Source organism: Bubalus kerabau, chromosome 1 (assembly GCF_029407905.1).
Source record: "Bubalus kerabau isolate K-KA32 ecotype Philippines breed swamp buffalo chromosome 1, PCC_UOA_SB_1v2, whole genome shotgun sequence".
Taxonomy (NCBI): domain Eukaryota; kingdom Metazoa; phylum Chordata; class Mammalia; order Artiodactyla; family Bovidae; genus Bubalus; species Bubalus kerabau.
The window spans coordinates 214,184,071-214,204,268 of record NC_073624.1 but is presented as its reverse complement, the minus strand read 5'-3'; the positions used below and the strand labels follow the sequence as shown (position 1 = coordinate 214,204,268).

General features: G+C 49.7%; 1 protein-coding gene across 2 annotated transcripts in view; it reads left to right on the top strand.

The window, feature by feature from the left end:
- The first annotated feature begins 1,551 nt into the window (after nucleotides 1–1,551).
- Nucleotides 1,552–20,198, top strand: part of FSTL4 (follistatin like 4) — a 537,703-nt gene continuing 519,056 nt past the window's right edge. For both annotated transcript variants that reach the window (XR_008704427.1, XR_008704423.1), the window contains exon 1: nucleotides 1,552–1,681. The gene's annotated coding sequence lies outside the window, so the exon portion shown is untranslated. The remainder of the gene's footprint in view (nucleotides 1,682–20,198) is intronic.

Sequence of the window (20,198 nt, the reverse complement as noted above, 5' to 3'; positions counted from 1 at the left end):
GCAAAAGTGAATTGTGGAGCTGGTACATGAGGGAGAGAGTGTGGTTTATCTGACAAAACTGCCAGCTGGCGTTTCAAGATTGGAGCCGATTCTAGTGAATAAATGGGCTCTTACTTGGGGGAATGTTCAGTCCGATCACTGTAAAAACCCTCATTTTCTCCCCTGTCTTCTCAGCTCCTTCTAAAGTGGTCAAAATGGGTTTGACACCGGTGGTCTGTAATCTGGAAAGATTTCTTTCAGCCCGTTGGTAACAGCTGTGCTTCACGTTGAGCCTGGCCTCGTGTCTAAAGTGTTGCGCAGAAAATGATTTGTAAGTCAAATCCGTTTTTAATGCGCTGGGGAAATTTGTTATGGATTGATATTATCATCGGTAATGACAGGTAGTATTTACAGCCAGCCTACTGTGTGCCAGAGGCTGTGGGGGGCCAAAGCAGTGGGGGATGAGGCCAGCATGGCCCTTTTCTCGTGGAATGGGCATTCTAGTGGATGAGAGAGACTTCTCGTGCTTTCCTTCCCAGGGAAATGAAGGCTGGCTTTGGGTGTCCCCCAACACCATCTCAGGGAGACCTAGACCAAGGCAACCTCTCCCCTGCCCTGTGTTTGGGTCAGACTAACTGGTCAGTTCCCAGATTTTAGAAGGAGAGAGCATGATAATGTCAGGACACAGAGCCGCAACTCCCTGGGCTGTGTGTTTGGGGAGAACACGGCAGAGTCTCTGGGGTAAGAGTACCATGAGCTGGTGGTTGTGGGCAGCCTGTGGAGTGAGGTATGTTGCTGCCATGCAGCAGGGCAGTGCCCTGGCCTGGGAGAGACAGCAGTCAGGTCCATGGATTTGGTTCAGGTCTAGCAGTGAGGAGGGTGGTGGGTAACAGGACCACATATCAATGGATGAGGTCACCTGGGATGTGGCCCCACTGTGGTCCTACCCACTTCTAAAAAGAGCAGAGATTCACCCATGGGTGGGAGGAGATCAGAGCCGGGCACCCAGGAGGTAAAGGGGCATTGCCAGGAGACCTCCCTTGAGGGGTCTGCAGTCAGGGTCCAAATAAGTGCAAACCATCCAGGGATGAAGGCAACCCGGCATCACCCTTACATCTTTCCCCCTCCCTTCCTCCTCCCTCCCTCTCTCCACTTCCCTCTCTTCTTTCTGCTGCTGCTGCTAAGTCACTTCAGTCATGTCTGACTCTGTGTGACCTCACAGATGGCAGCCCACCAGGCTCTGCCGTCCCTGGGATTCTCCAGGCAAGAACACTGGGGTGGGTTGCCATTTCCTTCTCCAATGCATGAAAGTGAAAAGTGAAAGTGAAGTCGCTCAGTCGTGTCTGACTCTTAGCGACCCCATGGACTGCAGCCCACCAGGCTCCTCCATCCATTGGATTTTCCAGGCAAGAGTACTGGAGTAGGGTGCCATCGCTTTCTCCATCTCTTCTTTCTACCCCATAGCTATTTACTGACAATACCACACAGCCGGCTCTGTTCTAGGTCCTGGGAGGTTTACGAGCCCCTCAGGTGATGCTAATGCTTCTGATTAACAGATGCCCAGGTGAGAACCACTGGTCTGAGTTGGAAGGAAGGTCACATGAATGCAAGGGAAGAGGGAGGGAGGCCAGGGCTTCTGAAGAAACGAACGAGGTACGGAAAATGAGAGCCAGCCGCTGAGGAGGAGGCTGGGGACTGCTAGGTGAGGGGGCTGTGGATGGGGGGGCGGGGGTTACAATGGAAAGAGTCCTCGGGGTGCGGTAGGGTCAGGAGGGAGGGTGTGGTGGAAGGGAAGGAAGGGGAGGGTTGGCTGTGGCAGGAGGAAAGACACTGGAAGTCATAGTGAGCTGTGGCCAGACCCCAAAAGACAGTCAGAGGTGCTCAGATTGGTGTCAGGCCCACCTGCAGGAGCCCTTTGCCCCAGGTAAGCCCCCAACCTGATACAGCTCCCCAGGATGGCTGTGTGAGAAGTACAGGGCAGATTTCACGTCTCCTTAAGAAAGGAGGCCTGGTGGAGTTTCGAGTTCTGCGAAGCAAACAGCTGCCTTTCCCCTTCTCTGGACCCAGGGGACACAGAGCTGCCTGGCTTTTAGCCTCATGAAACTCAGAACTCCGTGGCTCCTCACTGTGGGTGAGGGGGTACCCCCCTTCCCCATCCCTATGAGCTGTGGCCTCCTGAGGGCTGTCTTCGGAGGCACCTCTGTGGAATTCCTTCCGGCCTCTTACGCTTTCTCTTCTGGAGAAACTACTGTTGAGTGCTTGGAGCACAGCATCCCTAAGCCAGCTCACTTCATCCTAGAGGCCTGAGTGGGGCAAGGGCTCCCTCAAGGCCAACAGCGGCGGCAGGATTCACACCCAGAGCTTGGGCCTCGGGGCGGGCTGCAGAGGTGTTTGCTAGGCCAACTGTAGTCTTTCTTCCGTGCGTGCATCATTCATTTTCCCCGAGTGTCTGGCGCTATTTGGTTTTATTGTTGCATTTAGGTCCTGGGAGATGATTACATTCCATGAAATAGTGTGATTGATTGACCTTTTGAAATGTCAGAAGCCGCTCCCCAGCTCTGGGGGATTCTGTGGGCTTCATCAGCCCTCGCCTCGTGGGCCATGTGAGCAAACCTCTTCTATAATTGGCAAGACAGCCATGAGGGGGGAGCTTCCCGTGGGCCAAGGAGCTTGGCAACAGCTCATGGGCTGGATCCCGGAGGAGCTGGGGCCCAAAATCGTCTCTGTTATTTAAATACACCAGGATCGGGTTAGGGAGCAGGAGAACGGCAGAAAAAAGGAGTGAGTCAGCTAGTCGCCCAGATCTGAGTGGGCACTAATTTAGTCCCCTGACACCCTCCTTCTTGTAGGAGAGGGGAGCTCACCTAAGCCCTGGAATTGTCATGGTTGCTTAGCTTCTGTGGAAAGAAGTGATATTATGCTTTTGAGTGAATGATGATGAAATATGAGCATGCCTTTCTGGGCTCAGCCACTGCCGGGCCTCCCTGCACCCTTCTCCCTGAGTCAGGGAACTCGGCCCACCTGGTGGGGATTGTAGCCTCTCCGGGGCCTAAGGTAGACCTGATGGCTATCAGAGGATCATGGAAGTTGTTTGGGTGGGGCCTCTCAGAACTGCTTGAAGGTTATCCCATGTCATCCTTTCTGAGTCATGTACCCATGGTTTCTAAACTTGAGAGCTCTGGCATACCAGGAGGGAGGGATGGGATTAAACTATCCATTTTTGCTGTGTTGGTTGGAGATAGAAGAGCTATGTGGAAGGGGCCTGGTTAGAGGTACATGCTCATGAGTATTTGTATATGGCAGGTCTATAAGATTGGGTGAAATCTCCTTCCAGCGATCAAAAAACCCTGTGAAATGGCATTTATGACATTTCCCAGCACAAAATGGTCAGGGTTCTCAGTGGTGACTAAAAAGCCTTAGGAGAGTCTTAAATATCTTTGGATTCATCAATTATTAAGTTGAAGTATATGCTATTTTCTTCCTTGCAAAAATTGGTAGTTTTAGTATGGCAGCTCTGGTAACTTTCTTTTAACCTAGATGGTTAATTAACCAGAACATTCTTTTCCTCACCAGTTAGGAAAGGAGCTTAGTAAAAGAGGTATTATTAAGTACTTTTCCATTATTGGAAGTTTCATGCCATATGAATGATTCCAATTGCTGAGAAGTACTGGAGCCACTGGGAGAAGGGAAAAGGGGAGGGGAGTGAGGGGAGGGAAGGAGGAAGAGAGACAGACACAGAAGTCCAGCTCTATGGAAGAGAGGCAACTTGTTTGGATCCTGAATAATGCAAGGAAGGTGGTGAGGAGATGGGTGAGGGCTCTGGCTAGAGGCCAGAGGACCCATAATAGGGGGAGAGAGAAAATTGAAGATGCTGTTCAGACAAATATTGGGTCTCTGTGGGTGCAACAACACATCCATGGCTTGCCCTTGATGAGCTCCCCAGCAGGGTCCCTGCAGGATCAGAGGAACACACAAGATTGGCCTAGATCCCATAGTGCTTGGCAGGGATCCTCTGAGAAGGACTCACAGTCCATCTGAGTCTGCCCCAGAGGCAGGAGCAGGGCAGACCTTCACAGAGGCCTGGGGAAGCCAGGGCTGCGGACAGACGGAGGAAGGGGGTCCCTATTTCAGCAGGTGTGTGGAGGCTGCAGGCAGAGTCTTTGTCCTTTCTACGACCATGGCTGATCTGTAAAACCCACAGTGCATTAACCTTCACCTTTCCTCACCTTCCCTCTGGCCCTTCAGCTGGTATCCGGATGCCTGTGCAACTTGTCCCCAAAGAAATGTATACATTGTCACCTGAAGTTTCAAGTCCCAGGAAGAAGGCGAATACCTTTTTGTGTCCCCAGATCGCAGTTGAGCCCTGATTCTGTCTGCCTGTCTTCTCGGGACAGCAGCGGATGTGCCGTCAGCATCCAGCATTGACCTGCCTGACCCCGTGTCGTTTGACACAGGGTGATTCTGGCACTGGTGACAGGGAGTGATCGTGCTGAGATGGGAGCTTTGTGGAGGAGGGTGTCCCTGAGCTCCTGTGAGTTTGATTAGGAGAGGCCCCTGGCTACATCTGAAGACTCCCTAGGTGCACTTGCTGTGTCAGAACGTGGGCATCCTTGCACCTTTGGCCCCTTTGATGGGCATCCCGGGTTTAGAACCGGCATTCTGCACCCCTTGTTCAACCTGAGCTAATGGTATGGGTCTGCCTCTTGCCTGGTGGCCTGGCTTTCAGCTGTAGGGAGACACAGGAGTCAGGAGTTTGGTCTCCTGGTTCTCTGCTTACCTGCTCTAGATCCTTCACGGGCTATGCCTATAGGATCCCAGAATTGCCAGTCAGTTTCATGAAGCTGTCAGTTATACCAATTTCCTGGAATTATTAGCCAAAAAAAAAAAAAAAAAAAAAAATCGGATGGGAAACATAAACAAAAATGAGCAAACAACCCTTCAAGCAAATCAGTTATGGGGTTGAACTTCCGGTTTCCCTGCCCATCATACAGATGGAACCTTTTCCTGAGCTCTCCTCCAATTCCCATTCAAAATCCTCACCTGCGGCCTCTGTGACACTCAGGTGGCATGCTTTTCTCCCTGTCAGTTTCCCTTCCTGCCAAATGGGGGTGGACCTGCAGCTCCTCCCCATGGCCCACCTCCTGCTCCAGCGTGGCGTGTCCTGAAGGGCATGTCTTCCTCCCTGGGCCAAGGGTTCCTCTCAGTGTGGGTGGAGGGCCTCTGCTGTGCACCCCCCAACCCGCCACACCTCACAAGCCTCCACTCCCAGGACAATCGGCCCACACGTGTGTTGTAAGTAGCAGCCAGTTACGAGTGTGTTGTTTTTCTCTTTCCAATTTTTAATTGGAGGATAATTGTTTTACAATATTGTGTTGGTTCTGCCATACATCAACATGAATCAGCCACAGGTATACGTATGTCTCCTCCCTCTGAATCTCCCTCCCACCCCTCTAGGTAAAATAGATCACCAGTAGAAATTTGCTGTACGATGCAGGAAGCTCACAACTGTTGCTCTGTACAAGTGAGTTTTGAATACAGTCATTTTCCTTGACTCTCTTTTCCTATATCGTTTTTTGATGGGGAAAAAAGGCACCTGGATTGAATGAGAAAACCTTGTTGGGGTGCTAGCTGTGTTTCCTGCAGAAGTTGGACCCCAGGTGGCTTCCCCTGTCCCGCCTTGCTTCCCCTCGTGTCCAGGGCCTTCCTCTCTGGAAGTCCACTGGGCTTGCCGTCCATTTGCCTACATCTGGGCCCTCAGTGAGCGTCCTGCTTTCTCTAACTGCCTGCAGTCCTACAGAGTTTCTATCTCATTTTCTGTGTTAGGCTGAGTCTGAGTCGAGGGGTTCCTGCTCTGAGATCTCCTTTCACAGTTGGCTCCTTCTCCTCTCTGGAAGCTTACCCAGGTACAGAGCCCTTTTCCATTCTCCTGGCCCCTCTCTTTGCCAAGGGCAGACTGTGGTCATTTACATAGTTTGTCTAGTGTCCTGCAGAAGCATCTGGTGAGGAACAGTCAGCTGATGGGAAATGGATGAACATATTGGTGCAAACGGTCCTGAAGTATAAATCCTGGCTCTTGCCTAAGTGACAGTCCACGAACAGAGGGACAGAGCCCTGGGCAACTGTGGCTGAGACTGCCCCTGGCTTTGTAAATGCCTTTTCCTCCGTGGTCCCTTAAAGTTGATGTCGACGCGGGAGCCCCTTTATAATGATCTAATTGGAGTGGTAACGGATGTAGCATTCTGCCACAGCTAACAGCAAGATTGGAATTTGAGGAGACGCAGAGACAAATTACCTCTGAATTTTCTTGCAGCCATAAAAGCTTTTACTGTAGAGTAATTTTCCATTTTTGCTGCAGGCATATTTGCATATTGCTTAACAATTTATCTCCTGTCATTTGTCAGATATTATCCATCTCCTGTTAATAAGCTAAGACAGGCCGTATTAAGATTTTGCAGGCCTCCTGTGCTCACCCTCAGCCCACTCTCCTGCCCACAGGGCCTCTCTGCTGTGGGAGCAGATGGGGCGTGATGGGGCTGTGGCCTGGCTCCATGTCAGGGCTCTGTCTACTGGCCCTCCTGCTCCTGCCCTGGTGTAGAGGCATGATGGAGGTGTGGCGTGGCCTAGCCCTGTTCTGGTCTTTGGAGGAAGCTCTGGTACCTCTGATCTCCTTAAACAGGAGCTGGACTTCTCATGTAAGTGGAAACAGCCCTGATCTGGGTTCTGCTCTTGGCTCTGACTCCCAGTCTCTCAAAGATTTTGCCTCTTTTCTCCCACTCAAGAATAACGATTCTAGGATACAGTTAATTAACTAGTTCTTCTTTGTCTTTTGCTTTTTTAAATATAAAAGCAGTAGCATCCTTTTTTCCAAACTCAGATTTCCATGGAACCTCAGCCTATAGAACAGGAAGTGTGAACTATATTGGGGAATGAGTGGAGAATGTGTCCTGTTTTCCTGCCTCTTTCCACTGACTTCTCGTGTGTCCCCACACAGAGAGGGCCCTGGGTACCTCCTGGCTTCCTGGGGTCCTGTGGAGTTTGGGACTAAGGTGCCTGGTGGGATAATCTTTGTCCTGTCTTCTGCCCTGACTCTCTCAGGCTCTGGGGTGACCAGTACCCATTGCTGGCCTGGCTCTGTGCCCGGGCTGAGGAGTGACACATTTTCCAAACTTAAGATACTGGGACTCCGCTTGCCTTGGGCCTCGAATTGGTAGTAGTAGGCTCAGCTGGCCAGTAGTAGACGGATTTTGAGAGGAAAGAAAAATGGCTTGATGCTGAATATATGATGAGATTTGCATAATTGAAGTGAAATAGAATTAAAGGGTCATATGTTTACACAGCGATGCCGAACATCAGATTGCAGTGATGTGTGCTCAGTACTAAAATGGGATCCTCGGGGACGTGTGGCTCTCTGCTTCCCAGAATCTCTGCAAGAGCTAGAGAGAAGTTTCTGAGGGGGTGGGAAATGGTTTGGGGGATGACTGTCGAGGGGCTGAGGGGTACTGATGACAATGGTAGCTTGCTGAGCACTTCCTGGTGCCAGGCCATGTGCTAACGGATTTGCATAGCTTTCCTTGTGGAAACATCCTATCTGTGATGTAGATACTACTACTGTTCCCCTTTAACAGATGAGAAAACTGAGTCTCAGGTGGTTAAACTATTAAAAGAGGGAGGCAGGGCTTGAACTCATGCAGCAGAGGTATAGAATTTGAGCTGTTGTCTGGAACTGAGTTGTTGGGCATCCTGTTGGGAAAACATGCAAGCGTGCTGCAGTGCACACTCATTGTGACTGACCTTATGCTTTTTGCTATCATATCTATTAAGAAGTTTGATCCCTGCTGTCATTTTGGTCTGAAAATACAATGCTCAAATGAGCATCAGAAGATGTGTGCAGGGAATGAATGATTGGTGATGAAGAGTAAGAGATGCCTGTGCAGTACTGAGCTGTGTCCTGCAGCCATGAGGGACCATGCTGCCCAGAGGTGTCACTGTGCCTTCGGGGAGCCCAGGTTGCCTCTTTAACTGTGTGTGTTTCTCTGACCAGGTCCTCACCTGGTTTGGCATGGAATATCCTCTCTAAGACAGTCAGCCTGGCCAAGGCTTGATGGTTGTCATAATTATGACTGAAATTGGAAACTGTTGGTTACTCAGCCATGCCCGATTCTTTGCAATTCCATGGACTGTAGCCTGCCAGGCTCCTCTGTCTGTGGAATTCTCCAGGCAAGAATACTGGAGTGGGTAACTATTTCCTCCTCCAGAGGATCTTCCCAAACCAGGGGTTGAACCTGGGTCTCCTGTATTGCAGGCAGATTCTTTACTGTCAGAGCCACTGGGGAGGTCCTAATTATGAATGAGACAGTGACATTTCGCATTCAAGTGGATGTGTTTCAGGATCAATCTGTGTCTGAACCGTATAGAGAGGTCCGTTATTCTCAAGGTTGCAGGGCATCTCTGCCTTTTTGCCATTCTCACCTCATCTCTGTCTGGAAGACAATTTCCAAATGAGGGCTGGGAGAGACTTTGTCCTAATCCACCCCTGGGTTTCTTGAAAGAGTCTTTACACAGCACCTCATTTGATCCTTAGAAAGCCCAACAATGTAGGTCATGCTGTACCGAGTGTGTGTAGGTGAGAAAACTGAGGCTGAGAGAATGAAGTGACCTAACAGAGGTTGCACAGTAGCTGGGATCGCAGAGCAGTGAAAAGAAGAGGCTTTCTGGACTTAGCTCTTGGCTCTGCTACTTGGGAGCTGTGTGATGGTGGTAGGTTGGCATACTGTTGTGAGTCTGGACTCCATCCTGGAATATAACTAGGTATTTAGGTCCTTGGCATGGGAAGAGCACATGCTTGCCTGCACACATCATGGATGCTTGACTTGGCTGCGGGGACGTTAGTGGACGTGATGTAAGCAGAGGCTTTCAGTGTGCTTCTTTGGTTTGGCTTGCTCTCTCTCCTGTGCCACCTGATCTATCATTTGGGTGCTGCAGATCCTTCAGCATGGACCACAGAATGAAGACCCAGAGGCAGACATGAATCTGACATGAAGTCTGGAGTCAAGTCTGCTGCTGTGGCCAAGCCCAGACTAGATGAGCCAAATCATAGCTGATCAGCAGAACTGGCAAAAGATACGTGAAGAAGGCACAGAGATGTATAACCTTTTTGTTATGCAACAAAAACCCGACTAGCACAATGTCCTTGGGCAACTAACTCCCTCTTTGGAGCCTCCATTGCCTTATGAATAAAATAGAAACACCAGTGCCAGCCTAGAGCTGAGATGCGATAAGCACTGTTACTGGCACACAGTAAGTGCTCAGGGTTTTGTTTTGCTTTCTTAGGGTGGATTTTGATGCTAATGCAATTGTTGCAGAGGGAGAATCCTTGCCTTTGGGGTAGAGGCTGATTGCAGCAGGGTTTGTTCCTCTTGGTGTCCCAGTGGGCCTGACGGGCTGAAGCAATTAAAACATAGCATGGGTTCCTTAGGCCCCAGCTGGGACTCTGCTTAGCCTGAGTGACGACTGGAAAGGCTCACCATGGATACATTTTCATTCCTCTTAGTTGCTGTAAATGTCATGCCTTTCCCATTGGGGAGTTGAAGGCTGGCAAAGGGCCAGGGTTTGGGAGCTTGGATCCCAGTTGGTCCGAGACCTTCATGACCCTACCCCACTGGCTGCTGTTCCTTCTGGCTATATCAAGATTCTGTCCTATGAGGCACAGACCTTGTCACCATCATCCTGGGATGGAGAAGTCAGAGCAGCGATGCCTCGGTTTCAAGAACAAATCTCTCTCTGAAGAGAAGGCAGAGTTCTGTGTCTGCATGCTCTGGGTTACTTTCCTTTGAGGAGACAGCCAGATCTCAAACCCAGGCTCTCTAGGGCTTGTTCTACCTCTGGTCATTAGTCCTTCTAGCCCAGGAGGGAACTCTGGCTGTCACTACGAGTGGATCCAAAGCTCAGGCTTCTCCAGGAGCTTTTAAAACTTTTTATTTTCTGTTCAGTTCAGTTCAGTTGAGTCGCTCAGTCATGTCCAACTCTTTGCAACCCCATGAATCGCAGCACGCCAGGCCTCCCTGTCCATCACCAACTCCCGGAGTTCACTCAGACTCATGTCCATTGAGTCAGTGATGCCATCCAGCCATCTCATCCTCTGTCGTCTTCTCCTCCTGCCCCCAATCCCTCCCAGCATCAGAGTCTTTTCCAATGAGTCAACTCTTCACATGAGGTGGCCAAAGTACTGGAGTTTCAGCTTTAGCATCATTCCTTCCAAAGAAATCCCAGGGCTGATCTTCAGAATGGACTGGTTGGATCTCCTTGCAGTCCAAGGGACTCTCAAGAGTCTTCTCCAACACCACAGTTCAAAAGCATCAATTCTTCGGCGCTCAGCCTTCTTCACAGTCCAACTCTCACATCCATACATGACCACAGGAAAAACCATAGCCTTGACTAGATGAACCTTTGTTGGCAAAGTGATGTCTCTGCTTTTGAATATGCTATCTAGGTTGGTCATAACTTTCCTTCCAAGGAGTAAGCGTCTTTTAATTTCATGGCTGCAGTCACCATCTGCAGTGATTTTGGAGCCCCCCAAAATAAAGTCTGACACTGTTTCCCCATCTATTTCCCATGAAGTGATGGAACCAGATGCCATGATCTTCGTTTTCTGAATGTTGAGCTCTAAGCCAACTTTTTCACTCTCCTCTTTCACTTTCCTCAAGAGGCTTTTTAGTTCGTCTTCACTTTCTGCATAAGGGTGGTGTTATCTGCATATCTGAGGTTATTGATATTTTCTGTTAGAGAATAGCCAATGGCAACCCACTCCAGTACTCTTCCCTGGAGAATCCCATGGGCGGAGGAGCCTGGTAGGATGCAGTCCATGGGGTTGCTAAGAGTTGGACACAACTGAGCGACTTCGCTTTCACTTTTCACTTCCATGCATTGGAGAAGGAAATGGCAACCCACTCCAGTGTTCTTGCCTGGAGAATCTCAGGGACGGGGGAGCCTGGTGGCCTGCCATCTACGGGGTCACATGGAGTCAGACACGACTGAAGCAACTTAGCAGCAGCAGCAGCAGCAGAGTATAACCAGTTAACAAAGAATGTGGTGATAGTTTCAGGTGAACAGCAAAGGAACTCAGGCATACCTATACATGTATCCATTCTCCCTCCAAACTCCCCTCCCATCCAGTCTGCCACACAGCATCCAGCAGAGTTCCCTGTGCTGTACAGTAGGTCTTTGTTGGTTATTCATTTTAAATGTAGCAATGTGTACATGTCCATCCCAAACTCCCTGACTATCCCTTTTCCCCATTCTCCACCCCCTCCCCGCCCCCAACCTGGCAATGGTAAGTTTGTTCTTGAAGTCTGTGAGTCTGTTTCTGTTCTGTAAGTAAGTTTATTTGTATCATTTCTTGATGGTATTTATGAACATATTTGTAGGGCAGCAAGAGCAACGGGGAGACAGACATAGAGAACAGACTGTGGACACAGTGGGGGAAGGAGAGGGTGGGATGAATGGAGAGCGTAGCCTGGAAACATACACATTACCATATGCAAAATAGACAGCCAGTGGGGATTTGCTGTGCAACACAGGGAGCTCAACACTATGCCCTCGACAGCTTAGAGGGGTGGGACATGGAAGGGAGGGAACCTATGTATACCTGTGGCTGATTCATGTTGATGTATGGCAGAAACCAGCACAATATTGTAAAGCAATTATCCTCCAATAGAAAGATTAAAAAAAAGATTATACATATAAGGGATGTCATATAATATTTCTCCTTCTCTGTCTGACTTACTTCGCTCAGTATGACACTCTCTAGGTTCACCCATATTGCTGCAAAGGGCATAATTTCATTCCTTTTAATGGCTGAGTAATATTCCATTGTATAAATGTAGCACATCTTCTTTATCTGTTTTTGAGGAGCTTTTTAGGACAGACCTGGGACCGCCTCCCTGTCCTGGGAGTGGAAGCACTTCCTACGCCCGGTGCTGGCTCTGCAAGTGTTGTGCTGAGTGTGCTCTGTCCACACGTGCCTGGAATCCTCATAACTCTGTCACAGGGCACTATTTCTGTTGCTGTTTTATAGAAGAGGAAATGGAGACAAGGGAGGTGGAGAGCCCCACCCAAAGCCATCACTGTTGTTTAGTCACTAAGTTGTGTTTGACCCCGTGGGCTGTATCCTGCCAGGCTCCTCTGTCCATGGGATTTCCCAGGGAAGAATACTGGAGTAGGTAGCTTTTCCCTTCTCCAGGGGCTCTTCCTGACTCAGAGATTGAACCCAGGTCTCCTGCATTGGCAGGTGGATTCTTTACTGTCTGAGCCACCTAGGATCACTCCACTGACAAGTGGTGGAGCTGGTATATGGAGCCTGGTCTGTGACTTCACTCTGTGCTCATTTTTCTCACAATGATGGTCTCTGTCCTGCTGTGTCTATCCCTCTTTCTTTCCCTGGAATCTGGCAGTGAAGGTCCAGCCCTTCAGTATGGATGCTCTTCTCTGGAAGCTTCTGGAACATTGCTCCTTCTATTTCCCTGTGGACCCTCCTTGATGCTATCTGTATATATTCTGGGAGCCAGCAGGGTGTGAGTTTAAGGTTGTGAGGTTATTTTTTTTTCTGTGTGGCTTTGACTTTGACAGTCTGGACTCAGAGATTGTCCCCCCTGTTTGATTTCTTCCATGAATTTCTTTTCACAGGGTGGTTGTTTGATCAATCCCCATTGACTGAAGTCAAAAGGAAAGAAAAGAGACTGGCCTCAAGCAAGTTCTAGAACACTATTGGAAGTAAAACTGTTATATTGAGTGTTAGGCTTGGACAGGAGCCTCAACTATATGAGCTGTCTTTTTGTGAAAACTTCTCTTCCCCAGGTGACAGGGACAGAGGCTAAAGCAGGCGTTCGTGAGCAGGGAAGTAGCCGTCAGAAATCTCAGCGTGTCCTGGCACCTTGGTGGCTTTGCAAGCTCTGCTGGTGGGTGGTCTCACAGCCTGGTCAGAAGGCGGGGCCACGGGCAACTAGCCTTCACTTCCCCTATGTCTGAGGACCCAGCATGCTGGTGCTGTGGAGACAATCACTGTGTCATGCCAGACAGACCCATTTCAGACTGAGTTTTATAAATTCAGCCTCTTAAAGAGGAAGAGATGCAACAAGTGGGGCTTCAATTTTCACTCCTCATTAGCTGCTGATGTGCCTTGACTTTTCCTGGTAAATTCACATGAATGGGGGAGGTGGTGGTGGAGACTGTCTTTTTTCCATTGCTTTTGAGGGTGAAAGTGCATTTTAATGGGGGAGGAGGGGTGATGTCAGCACAGTCTGGGGCCAAGAGCTAGGCACTCACTGATTCTCCACTCTGGCTACTCAGCATGGCTGGTGGAGGCTGCCCTGGGCTGAATTGGGCTGTGGGTTTCACCTGGGGTGGCCTCGATGGACCTTGGCCAGGCTGCCTGGCCCTTCCTCCTGGTGGTGGATGGGCGAACATCCTGTGTGGTGCCTCCTGGCCCACAGCCCGCCAGTGGCGAGGGCCCAGTCCCCACAGTGAGTGCATTTGCTGCTTATGTAATGCCTCTGGTATTCACTGGCAGGGACAAAGAGCAGAGCCGCACAAAGGATGTGCTCGCAGTTGCCATGACAGTTTCCAAGCCCCTCCTCCACCCCCTGCTAATTCCACCTAATCTGTGTCCTGTGTTTCAGGGACTGCAGCTGAGGTGGCCATGCTGTCTGGCCTAGGATCTCACACTGGGTGTTAGAGTTTCTCTCCCACAGATGGCCTCTGAGGCAAGTGCAGGTCCAGTTAAGCTTCAGGGGCCCTGCACCATGGGTCACCCATGGGCTGCCTCTCAGCTTCACATCTTGGTAATTTCACACTAGAGTTCCAGAACCCCTATCTCCACATGCATGCATGTACATGCACACCACCTGCACCACCGCCCCCCCCCCCCCCCACAATGCAGAGACAGTAGGGTTGGGGAAGTACTTATCCCCAAGGGGGCTGCCAGCTGGGCCTTACCCCTCCCTCCCCACCACCCTTCTTGCCCTACCCAGAGACCCAAGAGGAATCTGTCCATTTGTCCATCTGCTTGCCCATCCATGTGTACAGGTATTCGATCAACAGACACCTTTTAGAGGGCTGGCCACATGCCCAGGTAGTGTACAACACAGAGCTGGTTAGAGTGGGCCCATTGACAGAGGAGGTGGACATGAGTAATTGAAACGAGGAATACACAGTCTAAAAGGGGAAAACAGACAGGGGACATGGGGCCCTAGAGGAGAGGGAGCCTCAGGCTTCTAAGATGCTTCAGAGGCACCCAGGTGGGCCAGGAAGTCAGCAGAGGGGTCAGCGTGAGCAGAGGCACGGTGTCAGGTTCTTGTACATTTGCTCAGTCCTGTCCTACTCTTTGCGACCCCAGAGACTGCAGCAGGCCAGGCTTCCCTGTCCTTCACCACCTCCCAGAGCTTGCTCAAACTCATGTTCATTGAGTCGGTGATGCCATCCAACCATCTCATCCTCTGCCGTCCCCTTCTCCTCGTCTTCAGTCTTTCCCAGCATCACGGTCTTTTCCAATGAGTCGGGTCTTCTCATCCGGTGGCCAAAGTATTGGAACTTCAGCATCAGTCTTTCCAATGAATATTCAGGACTGATTTCCTTTAGGATGGACTGGTTGGATCTCCTTACAGTCCAAGGGACTCTAAAGACTCTTCTCCAACACCACAGTTCAAAAGCATCAATTCTTTGGTGCTCAGTCTTCTTTATGGTCCAACTCTCACATCTCTACATGACTACTGGAAAAACCGTAGCTTTGACCTTTGGACCATATGGACCTTTGTCAGCAAAGTAATATCTCTGCTTTTTAATATGCTGTCTAGGTTGGTCATACCTTTTCTCCCAAGGAGCAAATGTCTTTTAATTTCATGGCTGCAGTCACCATCTGCAGTGATTTTGGAGCCCAAGAAAATAAAGTCTGTCACTGTTTCATCATTTCCCCATCTATTTGCCATGAAGTGATGAGACTAGATGCCATGATCTTCTGATCTCGTTTTCTGAATCTTGAGTTTTAAGCCAGCTTTTTCACTCTCCTCTTTCCCCTTCATCAAGAGGCTCTTTAGTTTTTCTTCATTTTATGCCATAAAGGTAGTGTCATCTGCATATCTGAGGTTATAGATATTTCTACTGGAAATCTTGATTCCATCTTGTGCTTCATCTAGCCTGGCATTTCACATGATATACTCTGCATATAAGTTAAATAAACAAGCCTTGATGTACTCCTTTTCCAAGTTTGAACCAGTCTGTTGTTCCACATTCAATTCTGTTTGCTTCTTGACCTGCATACAGGTTTCTCAGGAGGCAGGTCGGGTGATCTGGTATTCCCAACTCTTGAAGAATTTTCCACAGTTTTTTGTGATCCACACAATTAAGGCTTTAGCATAGTCAGTGAAGCAGAAGTAGATGTTTTTCTGGAAGTCTCTTGCTTTTTCTATGATCCACTAGATGTTGGCAATTTGATCTCTGGTTCCTCTGCTTTTTCTAAATCTAAGCTTGTACATCTGGAAGTTCTCAGTTCATACATTGCTGAAGCCTAGTTTGAAGGATTTTGGCATTACCTTGCTAGCAAGTGAAATGAGTGCAATTATATGGTAGTTTGAGCATTCTTTGGCATTGCCCTTATTTGGGATTGGAATGAAAACTGACATTTTCCAGTCCTATGGCCACTGCTGAGTTTTCCAAATTTGCTGACATATTGAGTGCAACACTTTCACAGCATCATCTTTCAGGATTTGAAATAACTCAGTGGAATTCCATCACCTCCACTAGCTTTGTTCGTAGTGATGTTTCCTAAGACCCACTTGACTTCGCATTCCAGGATGTCTGGCTCTAGGTAAGTGATCACACCATCCTGTGACGGGTGTTGGTGGTCTGGCTCTATTTAGGGCCCAGTGAAGGGTTCCGTTGTTGTTGTTCAGTCGTTAAGTCGTGTCTGACTCTCCGACTCCATGAACTGCACGTGTCAGGCTTCCCTGTCCTTCACTATCTCCTAGGGTTTGCTCAGATTCCTGTCCACCGTGTCTGTGATGCTATCTAATCATGTCATCCTTTGTCACCCCACTTCTCCTGCCCTTAACTTTTCCTGGCATCAGGATCGTTTCCAGTGAGTCAGTTCTCATCAGGTGGCCAAAGTTTTGGAGCTTCAGTTTCAACATCAGTCCTTTCATTTAATATTCTGGGTTGATTTCCTTCAGAATTGACAGGTTTGATCTCCTTGGTGTCCAAGGGACTCTCAAGAGTCTTCTCTAACACCACAGTTCAAAAGCATCAATTCTTCGGTGCTCAGCCTTCTTTATAGTCCTACTCTCACATCTGTACAGGACTACTGGAAAAACCATAGCTTTGACTATATAGATCTTTGTCTGCAAAGTGATGTCTCTGCTTTTTAAAATGCTGTCTAGGTTTGTGAAGGGTTCTGGGGGCTTGCAATGAGGCCAGTGTGTGGTGTAGACCCCCAGAAAGACAGCCATCAGAACGTCAGCAGGACTCTAAGGGGAAGCTGGGAGCCGGCACCAGTTCTGCCCTCAGCAGCCTCAGACAGAGTCAGGACAGCCAAAGGTCAAAGATGTCACTCCCCTGTCCCTCCTTGCCCCTGGCCTGCATCCCCAAACCCAGCAGTGAGCAGGAATGTGGGAAGGGCAGGAAGCACAGTGGGGAAGTCAGGGGCCTCTGGAAACAGATGGACCCAGGGACCGTTCCCCGTGAACTAGCTGGGCAATCAGGGCCTGCCTCATAGCTTCTGAATTCTGTATCCTCAGGATGAGGGCCATGTGTGAACAAAGATGAAGTTTGATAATATAGAGAGAGCTCAGGACATAGACTCTGCCACCATAATTAAATGGGGATGTGGTTTTCTTTCCTACAAGAAGAGATGGGAGAGAGAGGTGCTTCTGGCCTGAGTCATGCAAGGATCCTTCAGAAGCAAACACTGGGGTCTGGGCTTTATTTTGTGGGCAGGATAAGCCTACCCAAGGCTGAGCTTGGAGAAGGCTGCCCTGAGTCCTGACTCCCACCTTGTCTCTCCCCCACTGCCCCCATTCTCTGCTTCCTCCTGGTTTGCAGGCAGGAGACACCTTTGGTTTTGGGCTCTCCTGGCTCTGGCCAGGGTCTCTGAGTTCAGGACTGCTGTCTGGCTCTGAGCTGTGCCAGGCTCCTACCAATGTCAAGTTTAGAAGGTGTGGCTGAGGCAGGTGCAGGACTTGAGTTTGGTGGCCCCTAGCACTCTCCCTCTTCTGGCCACTGCCCTGTACATCCAGGGTCGTTGGCATGAGGCCTCTAGGTCTCTGGTGTCTTTGGTCTTAGGAGATAGGATTGCTTGGAGGGAGCTATGTTTATGTATAAGCCTCTGGAAAAAAGTAATGGCTTAAGGAAAAGTCCTGCCTGTTCTGCCTTGGGAAAGCCTGCCTTTTCCTCTGCCATAGGGCCTCCCTGTCCTCTGACCTTGCCGTACGGAGTGAGGGTGCTATGGGTTGTTCTGGGAGCCAGGGCCCCCGACCACCGCTATGAGCCCCAGCTTGCTCTGAACCATGGTGGAACAGTTTGGAACCAGAGGGGAAGATGAGAATATGCGAGCAGAGTGACTTTGCTGGTGGGTGCTCAGGAGCTGGTAGCCTCCAGAACATTAGCGGGGATCCTCATGAGGAAGAAGAGACAGAATATAGAGGGGTGCTGTCAAGTACAGTATCACGGCAGGCCTGGCAGGGCCACGTGTTCATCCCCATGGCTGACGGGATAAACCCGGGGGTCTGAGTTGTCATCTGGTGCCACAACATGGATGACTCAGAGACACCAGACAACGGCCCTGTGTGGGGCCTATGGCCATGTTTGTACTTGCAAGAACTCTGAGCAGTGCTTCTCACCCCTACTGGGCTCTGGGGACCAAGAGGGCAAGGACCAAGTTTAATTTTTCTCCCCATTGTGTCCCTGTACCTCACACAGTGCCTGCCCACAGTACATGCTCAGTTAATACCTGGTGAATGAATGTTGTTGAGTGAGTGGAGGCCAGGGAATTTCCATGGGGTGCAGAGAAAACTGTGGATCATCGAGGCAAGGGCAGCCCTAGGGGGACCTGGGCCCATGTAGCACTCACAGATGAGGCCTGCCCTGGGTCCGGGGAGAGTGATTCAGACGTGATACCTTTGGAGGGAGGGAGAGGCTCTGTGTGCTCTCCCAGGTTCTGCCCCATCACAGGCACATGATATAGCACTGGATGGTGTTCATGGCTTTGCCAGGGGTCAGAGGGCTCAGTAGTCTGTGTCTCCACACAGAACTGGCTAGTGCTTGTTGGCCTGGTGCAGGCAGTGTTTGTCTGTAGCAAGGTGGCCATCGGAACCCTTGGGAGGACAGAGCAAGGGCAACCGAGTCAATCAATTTATCAATAAAACAGGTTGCTGACACTGACCTGTCAGATCCCCCTCAAGCTCTCAAATCAGAACTCCTCCTTCCTTCTAGGTGCAAATAGAAGTGAAATTTTCCTCCAGAGATACGTAGGGTATTGCAATTTGGGAAGATGCAACCTATTTTTTGTAATTGTGTAATTTGTATATAATTTTTTGGTAATAAAGTGTGATAATGATATCTCTGTTCTCATAACAGGCTCCCTAATCTTCTAATTATGAAAGGATGTTTCCTGGGCTCCAGAAGGGTCCAACTTTAAAAAGTTTTATTTTTAATTTTTTTTTTTTAAATGAGAGTCAGTGTTGGCTATATGCTTTTCAGTGGGTCTAAATCTCCTGAACAGAACAGAGACAATGGCTCTGTCCAGTCCTTGGCCTCATCTTCCAGGAGGATGACCAGGAGGGAGAGACTTTTCTTGCAAATGGAGATCTTTCCATGTCTGCCGGAAATGTTATCACCTTTAACATTTAGCTACCTTTAACAAAGTATGTGGCTGACTTTCTGCCACATCCATTAAACAAACACTAACTGAGCACCTACTGTATGCCAGGCACTGTTGTAGGTCTACCGTTATGTAGGGTCTACCCACATATAGGTGGGAGAGACATGAGTCAAACAATCACTCTAAAGAACGTGACACTGCGGCTGTGACATGAGCTGTGATATGAGGTGCCCAGGGCAGCCACAGCAGACGATGGTGGGCCTGACCGAATCAGAGAGGCCAGAGAGGCCCCCGAGGAAGTGACTTTTGAGTTAGGACATGAAGGACAAGTGGGGGTTACCTGGATAAAGGGTGAGGGGAACACTCCAAACTAAGGAAGCAGCCTTAGGTGGGAGGGAGTCTGATCTGTTCTCACACTGGAAGGGACACCAGCTCTTCCCACCCCCCTCCTGTGGCCAGAGCAGTAAAGATCTCATCCTGGACCACCTGGAGCTCATGTCCCTGCTGGAGAGGCCAGAGCCTCTTCCCATCAATGGGAGTCAGCCTCTCTCATCAACGTCCTCCAGGAGGGTTTCTTTTTGGCAAGCGTGTCTACTTGGCACACAGTCACAGCTCTGGGGCCAGAATCCAGCTGTGCTTCACAAGTGCAGGCCACCGCCATCCCTTACCGCAGCCCACCTGGCTTGACAACAGCCTCCTCATCACCCCTCACAGCCAGAGGACAGAGCTGACCACATCACAGCCTGCTCAAACCCTTCAGCGAAGTCCTACCATCAGTGGACAGAATCTACACTCAAACTCTGGTCTGCACACTCCAGACACTCAACTTGTCTCAGGCTGGTGAGTGTACCTGGCTCTCCCTGTCTTCAACATCTTTGTTTTCTAATATTTATGTATTTATGTGGCTGCACCAGATCTTAGTTGCGACACGAGATCTTTCTTGGGGCATGCAGGGTCTTCGCTGTGGCGTGTGGGATCTTAGTTCACTGTCCAGGGCTTGAACTCAGGCCCCCACTGCGTTGGGAGTGCGGTCTTAACCACTGAACCATCAGGGGAGTCTCTCCTAGTGTCTTCGCACGTGCCATTTAATCTTCCAGCCCCAACCTGACCCTGCTGTTGTTCAATCACTAAGTTGTGTTCGACTCTTTGTGACCCCATGGACTGCAGCACACCAGGCTCCTGTGTCCTTCACTATCTCCCAGAGTTTGGTCAAACTCACATCCACTGAGTCAGTGATGTCATCCAACCGTCTCATCCTGTGTCGTTCCCTTCTCATTTGCCCTCAGTCTTTTCCCCCATCAGGGACTTTTCCAATGAGTTGGCTCTTCACATCAGATGGCCGAAGTGTTGGAGCTTC